Source organism: Bos indicus, chromosome 3 (genome assembly GCF_029378745.1).
Source record: "Bos indicus isolate NIAB-ARS_2022 breed Sahiwal x Tharparkar chromosome 3, NIAB-ARS_B.indTharparkar_mat_pri_1.0, whole genome shotgun sequence".
In the NCBI taxonomy this organism is placed as follows: Eukaryota; Metazoa; Chordata; class Mammalia; order Artiodactyla; family Bovidae; genus Bos; species Bos indicus.
Window position 1 is genome coordinate 58886737 of NC_091762.1, and position 19595 is coordinate 58906331.

At 40.4% G+C, this 19595-nt stretch overlaps 1 long non-coding RNA gene across 2 annotated transcripts in view; it reads left to right on the forward strand.

Moving 5' to 3' along the window:
* LOC109556117 (uncharacterized) overlaps window positions 1-10828 on the forward strand; it is a 113468-nt gene extending 102640 nt beyond the window's left edge. For both annotated transcript variants that reach the window (XR_011565824.1, XR_011565823.1), the window contains one exon: window positions 8663-10828. This is a non-coding gene — a long non-coding RNA (uncharacterized lncRNA). The remainder of the gene's footprint in view (window positions 1-8662) is intronic.
* Window positions 10829-19595: the final 8767 nt, after the last annotated feature.

Genomic DNA, 19595 nt, shown 5'->3' on the forward strand with positions numbered 1-19595 from the left:
CCAGGCCTCCCTGTCCATCACCAACTCCGAGTTCACTGAGACTCACGTCCATCGAGTCAGTGATGCCATCCAGCCATCTCATCCTCTGGCGTCCCCTTCTCCTCCTGACCCCAATCCCTCCCAGCATCAGAGTCTTTTCCAATGAGTCAACTCTTCGCATGAGGTGGCCAAAGTACTGGAGTTTCAGCTTTAGCATCATTCCTTCCAAAGAAATCCCAGGGCTGATCTCCTTCAGAATGGACTGGCTGGATCTCCTTGCAGTCCAAGGGACTCTCATATAGGAGGTCAAATCAATCAGTTTTACACATACTGGTAGTTCTAGTAGTAAGGTTAGTCAAAGAGAAAGTAGTAATGATGTAAATCATAATTTTGAGGGATTATTGTGGAATTTAGTGTTTGATGGTCAACCTGCATTAATAAATCAGCATTCATTTGACTGCATGGTTTGTAGAACTAAGGAAAAATTCCTCCTTCTGTCAAAAGTTCTGTATGGTTAGTCTGACTGTGGAAGTCTTGTTGGACTAGCAGAGCTTGGGGGAGCAAGCCCTAAAGACAGAGCAGTTTCCTAGAACTGAAGGATTTAACCTCGGGTCTAGCCCTCCGTCCTGTCAGCCTCGTCAGCAGGAAAACCGTCAAGGTTGATTTCAAATGAATCATCCTTGGCACTTTTCCCCTCTAAAACCGCTTATCTGTCACTTCATGGAAATTGCTACTTGTCCTTAGTTGCATGCAATATTAGCTCAGACGCTGCACACGTTATATCACAGAGATTGAATAAACTCCCCCATTATGTCTACCTATATATTAAATATGTGTCTTATATATGTCTTATGTATGTCTATATAATAAAGAAGTTTCTTCAAAACTGTCTAATAACTCAGCAGTTTTAGACTTAAGGGCTGAAACCATAGCCTTTTGGTCACTTAGCTGCCTGAATTCGCCCAACAGTGATTGGGAAATGTTAGGCTAGGAGATGACCTTTTAAAAGTATTCAGAAATGCATTTTTGCCAGCTCTACTAATATTACTTAGAAGACCTACGTATTTCTTAATGCTTTTAAATGTTTATAAGGTATGTTTATGATAACATTTTTTTTCTCCCTTAAAACAACTGAGGCCCTTTAAGCACATGTGTCTTCAAGGCACACAATTAGAATATTTTCACTCCTGGGGTTTATATCTAAGATCAAATACTATCATATGCTCTAATGTGAATAAACCACTTCAGTATTCTTGCCTTGAGAACCCCATGAACAGTATGAAAAGGCAAAATGATAGGATACTGAAAGAGGAACTCCCCAGGTCAGTAGGTGCCCAATATGCTACAGGAGATCAGTGGAGCAATAACTCCAGAAAGAATGAAGGGATGGAGCCAAAGCAAGAACAATACCCAGTTGTGGATGTGACTGGTGATAGAAGCAAGGTCCGATGCTGTAAAGAGCAATATTGCATAGGAACCTGGAATGTTAGGTCCATGAATCAAGGCAAATTGGAAGTGGTCAAACAGGAGATGGCAAGAGTAAATGTCAAAATTCTAGGAATCAGTGGACTAAATGGACTGGGATGGGTGAATTTAACTCAGATGACCATTGTATCTACAATGGTGGGCAGGAATCCCTTAGAAGAAATGGAGTAGCCATTTCTCATGGTCAACAAAAGAGTCTGAAATGCAGTACTTGGATGAAATCTCAAAAACAACAGAATGATCTCTGTTCATTTCCAAAGCAAACCATTAAATATCACGGTGATCCAAGCCTATGCCTCAACCAGTAACACTGAAGAATCTGAAGTTGAATGGTTCTATGAAGACCTACAAGACCTCTTAGAACTAACACCCAAAAAAGATGTCCTTTTCATTATAGGGGGCTGGAATGCAAAAGTAGGAAATCAAGAAATACCTGGAGTAACAGGCAAATTTGGCCTTGGAATACAGAATGAAGCAGGGCAAAGGCTAATAGAGTTTTGCCAAGAGAATGCACTGGTCATAAGCAGGGTGACAATATAGAGCCTTGACATACTCTTTTTCCTATTTGGAACCAGTCTGTTGTTCCATGTCCAAGCTAACTGTTGCTTCCTGACCTGCACACAGGTTTCTCAAGAGACAGGTCAGGTGGTCTGGTATTCCCATCTCTTGAAGAATTCTCCACAGTTTATTGTGATCCACACAGTCAAAGGCTTTGGCAGAATCAATAAAGCAGAAATAGATGTTTTTCTGGAACTCTTTTGTTTTTTCGATGATCCAGTAGATGTTGGCAATTTGACCTCTGGTTCCTCTGCCTTTTCTAAAACCAGCTTGAACATTTGGAAGTTCACGGTTCAAACTGTTTCTCTTCAAGAAAATTAGAGCAAACACCCTCTTCCAACAACACAAGAGAAGACTCTACACATGGACATCACCAGATGGTCAACATCGAAATCAGATTGATTATACTCTTTGCAGCCAAAGATGGAGAAGCTCTATACAGTCAGCAAAAACAAAACTGGGAGCTGACTGTGGCTCAGATCATGACCTCCTTACTGCCAAATTCAGACTTAAATTGAAGAAAGTAGGGAAAACCTCTAGACCATTCAGGTATGACCTAAATCAAATCCCTTATGATTATACAGTGGAAGTGAGAAATAGATTTAAGGGACTAGATCTGATAGACAGAGTACCTGATGAACTATAGATGGAGGTTCATGACATTGTACAAGAGACAGGGATCAAGACCATCCCCATGGAAAAGAAATGCAAAAAAAGGAAAATGGCTGTCTGAGGAGGCCTTACAAATAGTTGAGAAAACAAGAGAAGTAAAAAGCAAAGGAGAAAAGGAAAGACACTCCCATTTGAATGCAGAGTTCCAAAGAATAGCAAGGAGAGAGAAGAAAGCTTTCCTCAGCAATCAATGCAAGGAAATAGAGGAAAATAACAGAATGGAAAAGACTAGGGATCTCTTAAAGAAAATTAGAGATACCAAGGGAACATTTCATGCAAAGATGGGCTCGATAAAGGACAGAAATGGTATGGGCCTAATAGAAGCAGAAGTTATTAAGAAGAGGTGGCAAGAACACACAGAAGAACTGTACAAAAAAGATCTTCATGACCCAGATAATCACGATGGTTGGTCACTCACCTAGAGCCAGACATCCTGGAATGTGAAGTCAAGTGGGCCTTAGAAAGCATCACTACGAACAAAGCTAGTGGAGGTGATAGAATTCCAGTTGAGCTGTCCCAAATCCTGAAAGATGATGCTGTGAAAGTACGACACTCAATATGCCAGCAAATTTGGTAAACTCAGCAGTGGCCACAGGACTGGAAAACGTCAGTTTTCATTCCAATCCCAAAGAAAGCCAATGCCAAAGAATGCTCTAGCTACCGCACAATTGCACTCATCTCACACGCTAGTAAAGTAATGCTCAAAATTCTCCAAGCCAGGCTTCAGCAATATGTGAACCGTGAACTTCCTGATGTTCAAGCTGGTTTTAGAAAAGGCAGAGGAACCAGAGATCAAATTGCCAACATCCGCTGGATCATCGAAAAAGTAAGAGTTCCAGAAAAACCTCTATTTTGCCTTATTGACTATGCCAAAGCCTTTGACTGTGTGGATCACAATAAACTGTGGAAAATTCTGACAGAGATGGGAATACCAGACCACCTGACCTGCCTCTTGAGAAACCTGTGTTCAGGTCAGGAAGCAACAGTTAGCTTGGACATGGAACAACAGACTGGTTCCAAATAGGAAAAGGAGTACGTCAAGCCTGTATATTGTCACCCTGCTTTTTTAACTTCTATGCAGAGTACATCATAAGAAACGCTGGGTTGGAGGAAGCACAGGCTGGAATCAAGATTGCCGGGAGAAATATCAATTACCTCAGATATGCAGATGACACCATCCTTATGGCAGAAACTGAAGAGGAACTAAAAAGCCTCTTGATGAAAGTGAAAGAGGAGAGTGAAAAAGTTGGCTTAAAGCTCAACATTTAGAAAACTAAGAATATGGCATCTGGTCCCATCACTTCATGGGAAATAGGTGGGGAATCCGTGGAAACAGTGTCAGACTTTGTTTTTTGGGGGCTTCAAAATCACTTCAGATGGTATTGCACCATGAAAATAAAAGATGCTTACTCCTTGGAAGGAAAGTTATGACCAACCTAGATAGCATATTCAAAAGCAGAGACATTACTTTGCCAACAAAGGTCCATCTAGTCAAGGCTATGGTTTTTACAGTGGTCATGAATGGTTGTGAGAGTTGGACTGTGAAGAAAGCTGAGCACCGAAGAATTGATGCTTTTGAACTGTGGTGTTGGAGAAGACTCTTGCAAGTCCCTTGGACTGCAAGGAGATCCAACCAATCCATCCTAAAGGAGACCAGTCCTGGGTGTTCATTGGAAGGACTGATGCTGAGGCTGAAACTCCAGTACTTTGGCCACCTGATGCGAAGAGTTGACTCATTGGAAAAGACCCTGATGCTGGGAGGGATTGGGGGCAGGAGAGGTAGGGGACAACAGAGGATGAGATGTCTGGATGGCATCACCAACTCAATGTACATGAGTTTGGGTGAACTCTGGTAGTTGGTGATGGACAAGGAGGCCTGGCATGCTGCAATTCATGGGGTCACAAAGAGTCGGACATGACTGAGTGACTGAACTGAACTGAATGTGAATAGAAATCATATTTATGGCTCCTATGATGAGAATACGTGTTAGACTTGATGAACTAGGGGCTGAGAAAGAGATAATGATACACCTTGTGCAGGCTGTGGTCCTGAGTCCCCACCTTTCTCATCCAGGTCCATAATCCTTTATCTGCAATTCAGAAATCCAAAGGAGGTAGAAAGGAAGACTTTTCAGTAACAAATTTGGTGACCTAAACTGATGAGAAACAGTGTAGTACTTATTCTAGTGGTCCCATCTAAGTAAATGGAAATGTTAATGTGTTGGATCATAAGGAGCTGCCCCAGGCCCATTAGAGGTTCTTTGCAAAAACATATACTTACCACATGATTTCTACAGTCCAAAAAGGTCTAAGTTCTGAAACATATTTGGCACCAAAGATTTCTGATAAGGCATTGTGAACTATACATCTCCTTACAGTAGTAAATACATTTATAAAATCAATGAGTGAAGTTTCATATTAAATATTCTGTCACATATATGGGTAGTTAGATGTTCTCATAACACCTTGTACAAAATTATAACACTTACCATAACATATATGAAAGTGAAAGTGACTCAGTCCTGTCTGACTCTTTGAGACCCCATGGACTATACAGTCCATGGCATTCTCCAGGCAAGAATGCTGGAGTGGGTAGCCTTTCCCTTCTCCAGGCCATCGTCCCAAGCCAGGGATCGAACCCAGGTCTCCTGCATTGCAGGCAGATTCTTTACCAGCTGAGCCACCAGGGAAGCCCATAATATATATAATATACATATAATACTTTTTGATCTAGTATCATCTGGACTAAACTAATAACTCTTGCAGAGAGTAGTTTATTGTCTCTGGTTAAACTGTATATTGTTTATTTTCTGATTATAACACACTATATGCTTCTTGAAGAAAATTGTAAAGTGCGTAGAAGTTTGAAGAAAATAAAAATCATATATAATCCCTCTTCTTAAAGATAGGCAAAGTTACTATTATATTTTATTGTCTTTCTTATGCATATTTTTTAAAAAAACATTAATTTTTGGCTGGGTTGGGTCTTAGTTGTGTCATATAGGATCTTCCTTGTGGCATGTGGGCTTCTCTCTAGTTGAGGTGCAAGGCTTTGTTGCCCGTGGCACGTTGGATCTTAGTTCCCTGACCAGGAACCGAACCCTCGTCCCTGCCTTAACTGGTGGACTCCCAACTACTGGGCTGCCAGGGAAGTCCCTTCTGTGCGAATTTAAAAACTAAAACTGAGGTCATACCAAAGCATTGTTTTCCTTTTTAAAATTTTATTGATATAACTGACATACTACAGTGTATAGGTTTAAAGTGTAAATATTGTCAAGTGATTACCACAGTAAGTTTGGTTGACACCCATCGAAAGCATTCTTCTGAGTGGCTACAGAGTACCCCACAGGTATGGATGTAACATGATTTATTTAACTGCTCCCTTATTGTAGGGCTTCCCAATTTTTCCCGATTTTTTAAATGAATAGAGAAACTGTTTCTAAAGCATATTGTTAACCACAGTGCTTAGCACAAAGTCACTCAGTGAAAGGTACTGAATTGATTAAAGTTATTTTCATCTACTAAAATTGTAGCACAAATAGGTTTATTAGGTTTAATTAGATGCTTAGGGAGAATCTGGAAGAATGAGCTCCATTGTGAATACATCTGGGTTGTAGAGGGAGCAATTTAAACCTAGGCTGGGAGATGCTGCATAGGGAGAGGGGTGGCTGGCTGTGTGAGCAGTGGGGAGGGGGAGCATTGAGGAACTTCTGTGTTGATTAGAGATTTTGAAGTTTGTTATGTAGTCTGTTTTCTCTGTTAATTGCTCATAGTTGTCCCTGTGAGAGCAGACATGTGCTCTTTGAATGTAATTGAATGTCTGCTTTAGAACAATGTGACAAGTACATATTATCTTCTTAGATTCCAGTATGTGTTAAGATGGACGTAGTTGTTTCTGGAAATTTCCAAATCAGATCTTTGTGAACTCTTCCAGGAAATGTGATTAGGGCAGCCCACAGGACTCTCTCCCAAGCAGGGCCAAGCAGATGGGAGCTGGAAGCACCATTTTCACCCTAAAGGGATGAAAACAAAGCCTAGCAAAGTGAACTAGCAATATTTAGCACTCTGCTGTTTTGATGATACCCACGTGGGCTCCACCTCCAGAATGCCTATTCCCATACCATGTACAACTAAACTGCATATTTTGGTTCATGGCCAGACCTATTCCATGTTCAGACTGTTTGAACACTGTTGTAATATTCAATAAGCAATCAGTGGTGCAAAAACTGGTCAGTTTTCAGTTAATTCATTTGATTTAATTAAGCATTTAATTTTCTTCCTTTTTTTATGAAAGATAAACAAGAGAGGAAAAGTGATTTCTTTTTGCTTTTTCAGTTACTACCTCTTGGGCTATAACAAACCATGAGTCTTTTAAAAGCAAAACAAATTAAAGTAAAAATTATCTTTAAACTTTCAAAGGGCAATGAAAATAGAATTCCTTTTAAAGGGTGAATTATTTTCACCCTGGAGATAGTAGTATGAATCATACATTATTTCTAAGGAGTTAGATAATCTTTGCATGAGTTAGTCTTTTTTTCTCATTCTTTTATTTATTCCTTAGAATACATACTATAAAGTAATATAAACTTATATAGAATGTAATATTGTAGACTTATATGATATGAAGTCCTAAGGACTATTCCCCAAAATGTTAACAGTTCATTCTTCCTCAGTTGACATTCATCAGTCTTTCCTGACAGTGTCCAACCTCTTCTCCTTATCTGCACCTTACCAGTGATGACCATTTCCAATGAGAATCAGAATGATATTGCAGTAAGGCAGACAATATTATTAAGCTCAAGAAACATTAACAAGGTCACAAAAGGAAAAGTATAACTGAAAAGATAATTCCTATAGTTAATTATAATGTCAGAAAGTTCTTGGTAAAAGGCAAATTAGAGTTGACATCTTTTTACTTTCTTTTTCAAGTTGTATGTTATGGTCTTATTTTGTGGGAACACACGAGGTTTCCATAAAAGTACAATTCTGATTTTTCTATGTAGTACTCTTGTCCCCTTTCCTCCTAAGATGATATAATTATCACAGAATTCCCACAAGAAAAATAGCTTTCTGAGACAGTCTTCTTGCTTTTTACTTCTTCCTATATTTTTGAAAAGGTCTTTCTTCAAAGTCTTTTCTCATTTTTCCCCACTTTTGAATTGGCAGATGGTATAGTTAATTAATTTTTTTCAAATATAAAAAATACATTAAAAAAATTTAAGAACTGAAAAGAAAATTGAAGCCCATGTACTGGGGTCTAAAAACAAAATATGCTAGACTAGTAACTTATAGATAATCTGTGCATCTTTTATACTGATGCATATACTGATCTGCTGGGATGTTCAAATAAATTCTCTGGAAAATTTAGTAAGTAGATACATATGCGGCCTGTATGAATACAAATTACCATTTTCTTCTAGCTTTCACATAAGAGTTGTATGTATACATATATAGAATTATTTTTATATAATGAGACTAATGGAGATAGTAGTATGAATCATGTATTATTTCCAAAGAATTGGATAATCTGCATGAGTTAGTCTTTTTTCTCACTATCATTCAGAATGATTTTAACATACAAAACAATAACTTAAAATAGAAACACACTCTAATAATTTAGAAAAAAAACTATTCATACCTATTCTTTTACTTAATACTCTAACAACTCTTGTGAGATGGGCATTTTTTTCATAGCCCATTTTATTTTGCTTTTATTGGAGTACAATTACTTTGCAATGTTGTGTTTGTTTCTACTGTACAGCAAAGTGAATCAGCTATCTGTATACATATATCCCCTCTTTTTTGGATTTCTTTCCCATTTATGTCACCTCAGAGCACTGAGTAGTTTTCTGTGCTATATAGTAGGTTCTTATTAGTTATCTATTTTATATATAATATCAACAGTATACATATGTCAATTCCAAATTCATCTTCTAGTTTTCTGAGTACAGGTTTTTTGCCTCCTTAGGTAAGTTTGACCATGCCAAAGCCTTTGACTGTGTGGATCACAATAAACCATGGAAAATTCTGAAAGAGATGGGAATACCAGACCACTTGATCTTCCTCTTGAGAAACCTGTATGCAGGTCAGGAAGCAACAGTTAGACCTGGACATGGAACAAAAGACTGGTTCCAAATAGGAAAAGGAGAACGTCAAGGCTGTATATTGTCACCCTGCTTATTTAACTTATATGCAGAGTACATCATGAGAAACTTTGGGCTGGATGAAGCACAGGCTGGAATCAAGATTTCTGGGAGAAATATCAATAACCTCAGATATGCAGATGACACCACTCTTAGGGCAGAAAGTGAAGAAGAACTAAAGAGCCTCTTGATGAAGGTGAAAGAGGACAGTGAAAAAGTTGGCTTAAAGCTCAGCATTCAGAAAACTAAGATCATGGCATCCAGTCCCATCACTTCATGGGAAATAGATGGGGAACAGTGGAAACAGTGGCTGACTTTATTTTTCAGGGCTCCAAAATCACTGCAGATTGTGATTGCAGCCATGAGATTAAAAGACGCTTGCTCCCTGGAAGGAAAGTTATGACCAACCTAGACAGCATATTGAAAAGCAGAGACATTACTTTGTCAACAAAAGTCCGTCTCATCGAGGCAATGGTTTTTCCAGTAGTCATGGATGGATGTGAGAGTTGGACTATAAAGAAACCTGAGTGCCGAAGAATTGATGCTTTTGAACTGTGGTGTTGGAGAAGACTCTTGAGAGTCCCTTGGACTGCAAGGAGATCCACCCAGTCCATCCTAAAGGAGATCAGTCCTGAATATTCATTGGAAGGACTGATGTTGAAGCTGAAACTCCAATACTTTGGCCACCTGATGCGAAGAGCTGACTCATTTGAAAAGACCCTGATGCTGGGAAAAATTGAGGGCAGGAGGAGAAGGGGACGACAGAGGATGAGATGGTTGGATGGCATCACCGACTCAATGGACATGGGTTTGGGTGGACTCCGGGAGTTGGTGTTGGACAGGGAGGCCTGACGTGCTGCAGTTCATGGGGTCACAAAGAGTCGGACCCGACTGAGCGACTGAACTGACTTGAGGTAGGTTTATTCCTAGGTGTTTTGTTTTGTTTTGATGTGGTGATAAATGGGATTGTTTCCTTAATCTCTCTTTCTGATCTTTCATTATTAGTATATACGAATGCAAGAGAGTTCTGTGTATTAATTTTGTGTCTTGCAACTTTACCAAATTCATTGATGAGCCTCTTCTCACTCTTTGTCTTTGCTCATGTGTTCCCATAGTTTGAAATGTTCTCTCCAGTCCTAATTAATACCTACCCAGACTTCAAAGTCTCAGCTCAAAAGTCACCACCTCAGGAAACCTCCCTTGATACCCTGGACAGATGAGACTTCTGATATTATACATGCCCCAGGTGTCCAGTCCTTTTCCTTTATAGCACTTAGTTTGTGTTTAACTATGTGGTGTTTGATAAATAACCATCTTCCCTATAAGACAATACTAGTGCCTAGCACTAGTCACTAAATAGAGCTAGCTGTGTAAATCTATAATATGGACCCTGACTGTAATTCAGGGAAAGTTAGAAACTTTATGAAATGGAAGGCAAATTATCTGAAAAAGTTATATAAATACTATACCAGAATAGTAACAGAACTGGAGAATAAGAATGCAGCTGATTAATGATGGGCATTCCCTTTCATTGAGAAGTGGTGCCTATTTCCTTTCTGAATCTGGATAGGTCTGTAACTGCTTTGACCAATATAGAATGGCAGGCATGATGCTATACTACTCCTGTGTATAGCCTTTAAGTGGCCTGGCAGCATGCACTTACCACCTCTAGGAAATCAACAGCTAATTGAGAAGTGAGACCACATTGAGACCACCATGCTGTGAGTAACCCAAGCCACATGGCGAGGTCCTGGAGAAAGAAATTCATCCCATGGAGAGCAGAAGCCAAGGAACATGGGGGCAGCAGAGATGTGAGTGAGGGAGCCATCTTGGACCCTCCAGCTCTGACTACCCCAACGAAATCCACAAGGATCAAAGATGAACCACTTGCATAAGGCCTTCTCAAATTCCTTATCTAAAAATCATTGGCAAAATAAAAAGACTGTTTCCAGTCACTAAGTTTGGGGGTGGTTTGTTGCTGCTGCTGCTGCTGCTGCTGCCACCGCTACGTCGCTTCAGTCGTGTCCGACTCTGTGCGACCCCATAGACGGCAGCCCACCAGGCTCTGCTGTCCATGGGATTTTCCAGGCAAGTGTACTCGAGTGGGTTGCCATTTCCTTCTCCAATGCGTGAAAGTGAAGTCGCTCAGTCGTGTCCAACCCTCAGAGACCCCATGGACTGCAGCCCACCAGGCTCTTCGGTCCATGGGATTTTCCAGGCAAGAGTACTGGAGTGGGGTGCCATTGCCTTCTCCGGGGGTGGTTTGTTAGGCAGCACTAAATAACTGGAATGAAGAGTGAGAAAAGTAAATTCATGACACGGAGGAGCTGAGAAAAGATGATTCAGAGGAGAAAATAGGTGAAGGATGAAATAAGGACATATGTAGCAACCACCTAAGAAGTAAGAATTCAGACAACAGGGATGATGGGGCTCTCTCTGTAAAACCACTAGAGGCTTGCAAACTCTCCATTTATGCAAGTCATAATGTATAGGAAATAATTTGACACTGTTGTTTACATGACCTATATTTTTAAGAGTTGTATCTGTACATTATCAAGCAAATGAAATATAAATGACCTAAATTATTTAAAATGTATTAAATTTTCACTAATATTCAATACCAGAAGATTCCCATTCATCAGGGAAAGCTGGGTGACAACTACGTTGTAATGGAATTTGACCTTAGAATGAGAAAACAAAGATTTACCTAACCATGAATCCAATGGGAAGGAGAAAAAGGAGTAACTTCCACTGAAAGATAGCTGTTGTCAGGCTTTGCTTCTTCTTATCCTCCTTATTGGTTTTTTTTTTTTTTTTTTTTATCATCATCATCAGAAAAGCCAATAACGTTTGCTGAGTGCTTATTCTATCTATATGCTACAAAGCTTTACATGATCATCTCATTAACCTCTACAACACCATAAGGTTGGTATCATTTTCTTTTTACAAAAGAAAAAATCAAAGCTCTGTATATAAAATTGATTGACCAGAATTGTATAGGAATAAGGGGTGGAGCCAGAGAAGGAAATGGCAACCCACTCCAGTATTCCTGCCTGGAGAATTCCATGGACAGAGGAGCCTAGTGGGGCTATAGTCCATGGAATCACAAAGAGTCGGACATGACTGAGGGACTAACACACACACACAAGGGGTGGAGCCAGGATTTTTAAAAAGGGCTATTTGTATACTGACTGTCTTCCCAGGGGGAAGAATGAAGAGAACATATTTCACCTGTCATTCAAGTTAATTTTCTTTAATCCTTTTCATACCAATCTTGGATTGGTATTACTATTCCTGTTTTACATATGAGGCTCTGAGGCTCAGAAAGGTTAAGCAAATTGTGCAAGATCACACAGCTGTGACAGAGCCAGGATTCAAACCCAAACCACAAACTCTCTACTATCCTGCAGCAATTAACAGGCATTGGAGCAATAGAATCAGAGACTCTGGAAACTGAAAGGGGTCCTGGTATAATCTTATTTTGTAAGAACAGAAACCCATTATTATGAAGGTGAACTGACGCAAGTAGGGAGAAGTAAATGCCATTCATTGCTTTAATTAAGCCACTGAATTGAAGATTCAGCAATAAAAAAGATGTGTGTGTCTGCCAAGAGCTCCTTAGACTGGCAAGTAACATGGCATTGCATAATGGGAGTGAAAGCAAGAATATAGGTGGGTCACATCTGGACTGGGACAGGGGAGAGGGAGAAGGCTTCTTGGAAGTTAATGCCTTCGCTGAGTCTTAAAGAAGGACTAAGAGTTGCTCAAGCAGGAATGGGGTCAAGCACATTACAAGGGATACAATATGATGTCCAGAGGCCCATGTAGGAGAAAAATGAGAAAGTGACCAGAATGAGAATGGGGAAGGTGGTCTTGTGGCCCACGGTAAGGCATTTGAACTTCATTCTGAGGGTACAGGGGAGGCACTGGAGGATTTAAGCAAGAGAGTAGCATGGTCAGATTTGTATTTTAGAAAGACCACTCTGGATAGGAGGACCGTGTGAGAATCCAGGAGACCAATGATTATATTCTGGACTTGGTGGTGGCAGAGTGAATGGAGAGACATGGATGGATTTGAGCCGTTTTAAGGAGACTGATCTCTCAGAATTGATTGATTCAATTTGGAGACAAAGAAGGAAGTGAAGCCAAGGATAAGCCTCAGACCTGGAAAAGGTCAGTTTTCATTGCAATCCCAAGGAAAGGCAATGCCACAAAATGCTCAAACTACCATACAATTGCACTCATCTCACATGCTAGTAAAGTAATGCTCAAAGTTCTCCAAGCCAGGCTTCAACAATATATAAGCAGTGAACTTCAGATTACTAGCTTGAGCAACAATTGTGAGGATGAAAAAGAGAATGGAAGGGGGAAAGGAGCAGTCTGGACGGAACACAAGAAACTCGGTTCTGGGCATGTTTACGTGGGAGTTAAGGTGGGACTTTAAAAAGGTGGGACTAAAAATATGGAGATTAGTGGAGAAGTAACTCCAGAAAGAATGAAGAAACAAGCCAAAGTAAAACAACACCCAGTTGTGGATGTGATTGGTGATGGAAGTAAAGTCTGATGCTGTAAAGAACAATATTGCATAGGAACCTGGAATGTTAGGTCCATGAATCAAGGCAAATTTGAAGTGGTCAAACAGGAGATAGCAAGAGTAACATTTTAGGAATCAGCAAACTAAAATGGATTGGAATGGGTGAATTTAACTCAAATGATCATTATATCTACTACTGTGGGCAAGAATCCTTAGAAGAAATGGAGTAGCCATCATAGTCAACAAAAGAGTCTGAAATGCAGTACTTGGATGCGATCCCCAAAATGACAGAATGATCTCTGTTTGTTTCCAAGGCAAATCATTCAATATCACAGTAATCCAAGTCTATGTCCTGACTAGTAATGCTGAAGAAGCTGGAGTTGAATGGTTCTATGAAGACCTACAAGACCTCTTAGAACTAACACCCAAAAAAGATGTCCTTTTCATTATAGGGGACTGGAATGCAAAAGTAGGAAGTCAAGAAACACCTGGAGTAACAGGAAAATTTGGCCTTGGAATAAGGAATGAAGCAGGGCAAAGGCTAACAGACTTTTGCCAAGAGAACGCGATGGTCATAGCAAACACCCTCTTCCAACAACATAAGAGAAGACTCTATGCATGGACATCACCAATGGTCAACACCAAAATCAGACTGATTATATTCTTTGCAGCCAAAGATGGAGAAGCTCTATACAGTCATCAAAAACAAGACTGGGAGCTGACTGTGGCTCAGATCATGAACTCCTTATTGCCAAATTCAGACTTAAATTGAAGAAAGTAGGGAAAACCACTAGACCATTCAGGTATGACTTAAATCAAATCCCTTATGATTATACAGTGGAAGTGAGAAATAGATTTAAGGGCCTAGATCTTATAGACAGAGTGCCTGATGAACTATGGACGGAGGTTCATGAAGTTGTACAGGAGACAGGGATCAACACCATTCCTAAGAAAAAGAAATGCAAAAATGCAAAATGGTTGTCTGACAAGGCCTTACAAATAGTTGAGAAAAGAAGAGAAGTGAAAAGCAAAGGAGAAAAGGAAAGATATACCCATTTGAATGCAGAGTTCAAAAGAATAGCAAGGAGAGATAAGAAAGCCTTCCTCAGTGATCAGTGCAAAGAAATAGAGGAAAACAGTAGAATGGGAAAGACTAGAGATTTCTTCAAGAAAATGAGAGATACCAAGGGAACATTTCATGCAAAGATGGGCACAATAAAGGACAGAAATGGTATGGAACTGACAGAAGCAGAGGATATTAAGAGGTGGCAAGAATACACAGAAGAACTATATAAAAAGATCTTTATGACCCAGATAATCATCATGATGTGATCACTCACCTAAAGCCAAACATCCTGGAATGTGAAGTCAAGTGGGCCTTAGGAAGCATTAACTTTCTAAGCATTAGCACTTGCTTACGAACAAAGCTAGTGGAGGTGATAGAATTTCAGTTGAGCTATTTCAAATCCTAAAAGATGACTCTGTGGGAGAGGGAGTGGGGGGATGATTTGGGAGAATGGCATTAAAACATGTATAATATCATATAAGAAATGAATCGCCAGTCCAGGTTCGATGCAGGATACAGGAAGCTTGGGGCTGATGCACTGGGATGACTCAGAGGGATGGTATGGGGAGGGAGGTGGGAGGAGGGTTCAGGATTGGGAACACGTGTACACCTGTGGTGGATGCATGTTGATGTATGGCAAAACCAACACAATATTGTAAAGTAAAATATATATATATATATAAAATTAAAAAAGAAAGTGCTGCACTCAATATGCCAGCAAATTTGGAAAACTCAGCAGTGGCCACAGGACTGGAAAACGTCAGTTTTCATTCCAATCCCAAAGAAAGGCAATGCCAAAGAATGTTCAAACTACTGCACAATTGCACTCATTTCACACGCTAGTAAAACAATGCTCAAAATTCTCCAAGCCAGCCTTCAGCAATATGTGAACCGTGAACTTCCTGATGTTCAAGCTGGTTTTAGAAAAGGCAGAGGAACCAGAGATCAAATTGCCAACATCCACTGGATCATCAAAAAAACAAGAGTTCCAGAAAAACCTCTATTTCTGCTTTATTGACTATGCCAAAGCCTTTGGCTGTGTGGATCTATGGAGAATTCTGAAAGAGATGGGAATAATGGACGACCTGACCTGCCTCTTGAGAAATCTGTATGCAGGTCAAGAAGCAACAGTTAGAACTGGACATGGAACAACAGACTGATTGCAAATTGGAAAGGAGTACATCAAGGCTGTATATTGTCACCCTGTTTATTTAACTTATATGCAGAATACATCATGAGAAATGCTGGACTGGATGAAGCACAAGCTGGAATCAAGATTGCCAGGAGAAATATCAATAACCTCAGATACGCAGATGACACCATTCTTATGGCAGAAAGTGAAGAAGAACTAAAGAGGCTCTTGATGAAAGTGAAAGAGGAGAGTGAAAAAGTTGGCTTAAAATTCAACATTCAGAAACCTAAGATCATAGAAACCTAAGATCTGGTCCCATCACTTCATGGCAAATAGATGGGGAAACAATGGAAACAGTGAGAGACTTTATTTTGGGGGGCTCCAAAATCTCTGCAGTTGGTGACTGCAGCCACGAGATTAAAAGACACTTGCTCCTTTCAAGAAAAGTTATGACCACCTAGACAGCATATTAAAAAGCAGAAATATTACTTTGCCAACAAAGGTCCATCTAATCAAAGCTATAATTTTTCCAGTAGTCATGTATGGATATGAGAGTTGGACTATAAAGAAAGCTGAGCGCCAAAGAATTGATACTTTTGAACTGTGGTGTTGGAGAAGATTCTTGAGATCCCTTGGACAGCAAGGAGATCCAACCAGTCCATCCTAAAGGAAATCGGCCCTGAATATTCATTGGAAGCACTGATGCTGAAGCTGAAACTCCAATACTTTGGCCCCCTGATGCAAAGAACTGACTCATTAGAAAAGACCCTGATGCTGGGAAAGACTGAAGGTGGGAAGAGAAGGGGACGAGAGAGGATGAGATGGTTGAATGGCATCACCGACTCAATGGACATGAGTTTGAGTAGACTCCGGGAGTTGGTGATGGATAAGGAGGCCTGGCATGTTGCAGTCCATTAGGTCACAAATAGTCGGACAGGACTGAGCAACTGTACTTAACTGAACTGAAAAACAGGGATGAATTCCAGGCAGCTCTGAAGCTCAGGAGAGAGTGTGGAACCAGCAATGACAGTTTAGGCACTGATGAAATTGAGGTGACATTTGAAGTCATGGGCCTAGATTAGTCTACCCAGAAGAGGGAGCATTTAAAGCTGGAAGAAGGAGGAAAGGAGACTGAAACTAGAGACTTAGTCAACATTTAAAAGCAGTGAAACAGAAGCAGCGGGAGACAGCTATAGAGAGACGGAGCACTAGGGAAAAGAAGCCAGCAGAGAGCAGTATCACTGATGCAAAAGAGGAAAACTGGAAGGAGAATTCCCAGGACATATGTGATCTAATCCTACATTCAAACAATTGTAGGTTGATACAGAGAGAGCCCACAGGACATTGCTCTTCATAAGCAAATGAGGCAATTTGATTTCATAAGGAAGTGAAGGGGGCTTATCAGAGCCTAATCTATTTCTTTTCCACAAACATGTATTTAGAAATGAAGTGAAAGTGTTAGTCATTCAGTCATGTCTGACTCTTTGCGACCCCATAGACTGTAGCCCACCATGTTTCTCTGTCCGTGGAATTCTCCAGGCAAAAATAATGGAGTAGGTTGCCATTCCCCTCTCTAGATCTTCCCAACCCAGGGATCAAACCCAGGTCTTCTGCATTGCAGGCAGATTCTTTATGGTCTGAGCCACCAGAGAAACTACAAATCTATTTCTTCCCCATAAATCTACTACTGCTACTGCTACTGCTAAGTCACTTCAGTCGTGTCTGACTCTGTGCGACCCCATAGACGGCAGCCCACCAGGCTCCCCCGTCCCTGGGATTCTCCAGGCAAGAATACTGGAGTGGGTTGCCATTTCCTTCTCCAATGCATGAAAGTGAAAAGTGAAAGTGAAGTTGCTCAGTCGTGTCTGACTCTTAGCGACCCCACGGACTGCAGCCTACCAGACTCCTCCGTCCATGGGATTTTCCAGGCAAGAGTACTGGAGTGGGGTGCCATTGCCTTCTCCGGTTCAAGCTGAGTTGGAGTCAACTGGCTACTTCTTTCCAGAGCATAGAAGTTAGGAACTCTCCCTTTGCTGCTTTCATCAATATCCTTACATCAAACATTATGTCATGGCTGTGTTGGTCCCTTGATCCCTTCTACAACTACATTGATCAACATTCACAGTGCCAAAAAATACTTTGAGATGTTGGAGAGGGTGGATAGCCCCAAGCACAGCCTCATGCACTGAATATTGCCAAATGCTCTTTCTGAAAATGCTGAATTGCCTTTTCTTCACATCCTCTTTTTCTTTAATATTCATAATGTTGTGTACTAAAAGAGAACTTTAAAATATGCTGTTTACTACTTTCATTTAAGTAGTTACATGAGGTTATAAGAACCCAGCCAGGAGCTAGAATCACCAAAATGAGGGACCACCAGACAGAAGCTATGGTTATAAAAGGGTTGTTGTTAGAACCATGAAAAGCAGGAAGGGAGTACGAAGAATAAATATGTTGATTTCTGTTTCCTCTTGTCCTCCCGTCTCCTGTAAGAACTTCTCATTGGCCAGAGTCAACAATAATGGGATACCAGATGATATGGTCCATGAAGGGCAGTCCCCTTGGTTTAGAGCAAGACAGAAAATAGTGAAGCCTGAGTCTTGGGCACACCAAGACTACACAGCTAAGATGCAGGAAGGGCAGGAGTCAAAGTCAGATTTATTATGCCCTTTTCACTGCTTTTATTTCTCTTCCATACACATTGTAGGTGTTTGGCAAATATTTGTTTAAAGAATGAATTCCCAGATGAAAGTTGAAGAAGCCAAGATTGCTGCTGCTACTGCTGCTGCTAAGTCGCTTCAGTTGTGTCCGATTCTGTGCGACCCCATAGACGGCAGCCCACCAGGCTCCCCAGTCCCTGGGATTCTCCAGGCAAGAACACTGGAGTGGCTTGTCATTTCCTTCTCCAATGTATGAAAGTGAAAAGTGAAGGTGAAGTCGCTCAGTCGTGTCCGACTCCTAGCGATCGCATGGACTGCAGCCTACCAGGCTCCTCGGTCCATGGGATTTTCCAGGAAAGACTACTGGAGTGGGGTGCCATTGCCTTCTCCGAAGCAAAGATTAGGGGCTACGAATCTTAACTTTAGGAACCAGAACCCTGGAATCATCTCCTTGTCTATAAAATGCTGCCTGGCCGTTCGACCAAACAGAACTTACTGACTGTACGTCAAAGGAAATCTGCAGCAGTTTCCTCCGCAGTAAAACTCTTTGCGTCAAGCTTAATGATTCTTATCTGGAAACACTCAGGACTTAGTGTCAGAATGCAGATTTGTGGTATTTACTTGATCTAGTATTCCCAGTATTTGGGATGGATGAGGACACCACTGAGCCTTCATTCTCTTTAAGGATTCCAACCCCTACCCTCAAACACCCATTCCCCAATGAAAGCAAATATTATATCTGCTGAAGATGGGGTAATAAAGAAATAAGGCATGAATGTCTATTTTAATCCTGAAATAATTGCTATCTAAATTTGACTTCAAATGTAGATCTTTTGATTGATTGATATATTATCAATGGAAAAGAAAAATTGCCTCTGTATCAGTCAGTGTCCAGCCAGGAGCAAATAAACAGTTCTAGGTATTCCAAATAGAATTTAAACAGGGAATTAGTTACAAAGATCTTGAAATTTGTGGAAGAGAAAAAGGAGCAATTTGACCATAAGCTCCATAATGTAATTCACAATTATATCTCCTGTACCTGGTATGTAGCAAAGATTCAAAAATGTGTATTGAATCTATGATTACACTTGTGAGTGAGATTTGATCTATCAGTCTAGGAAGGTCAAGGGTTCTGCTGGAAAGCATTAGGATAGCTATATGACTCTGATAATTCAAGGGATGTGAGTATGTGATTTGGCCATTGGTAGGAAATCATGTTCAAAGCCTTCTGTTCAAAACCTGTCAGTGTTACTGTATAGCACAGAGAACTCTACTCAATATTCCATGATGACCTATATGAGAAAAGAATCTGAAAAAGGATGAATATATGTATATGTATAGCTGAATCACTTTGCTATACTCCGAA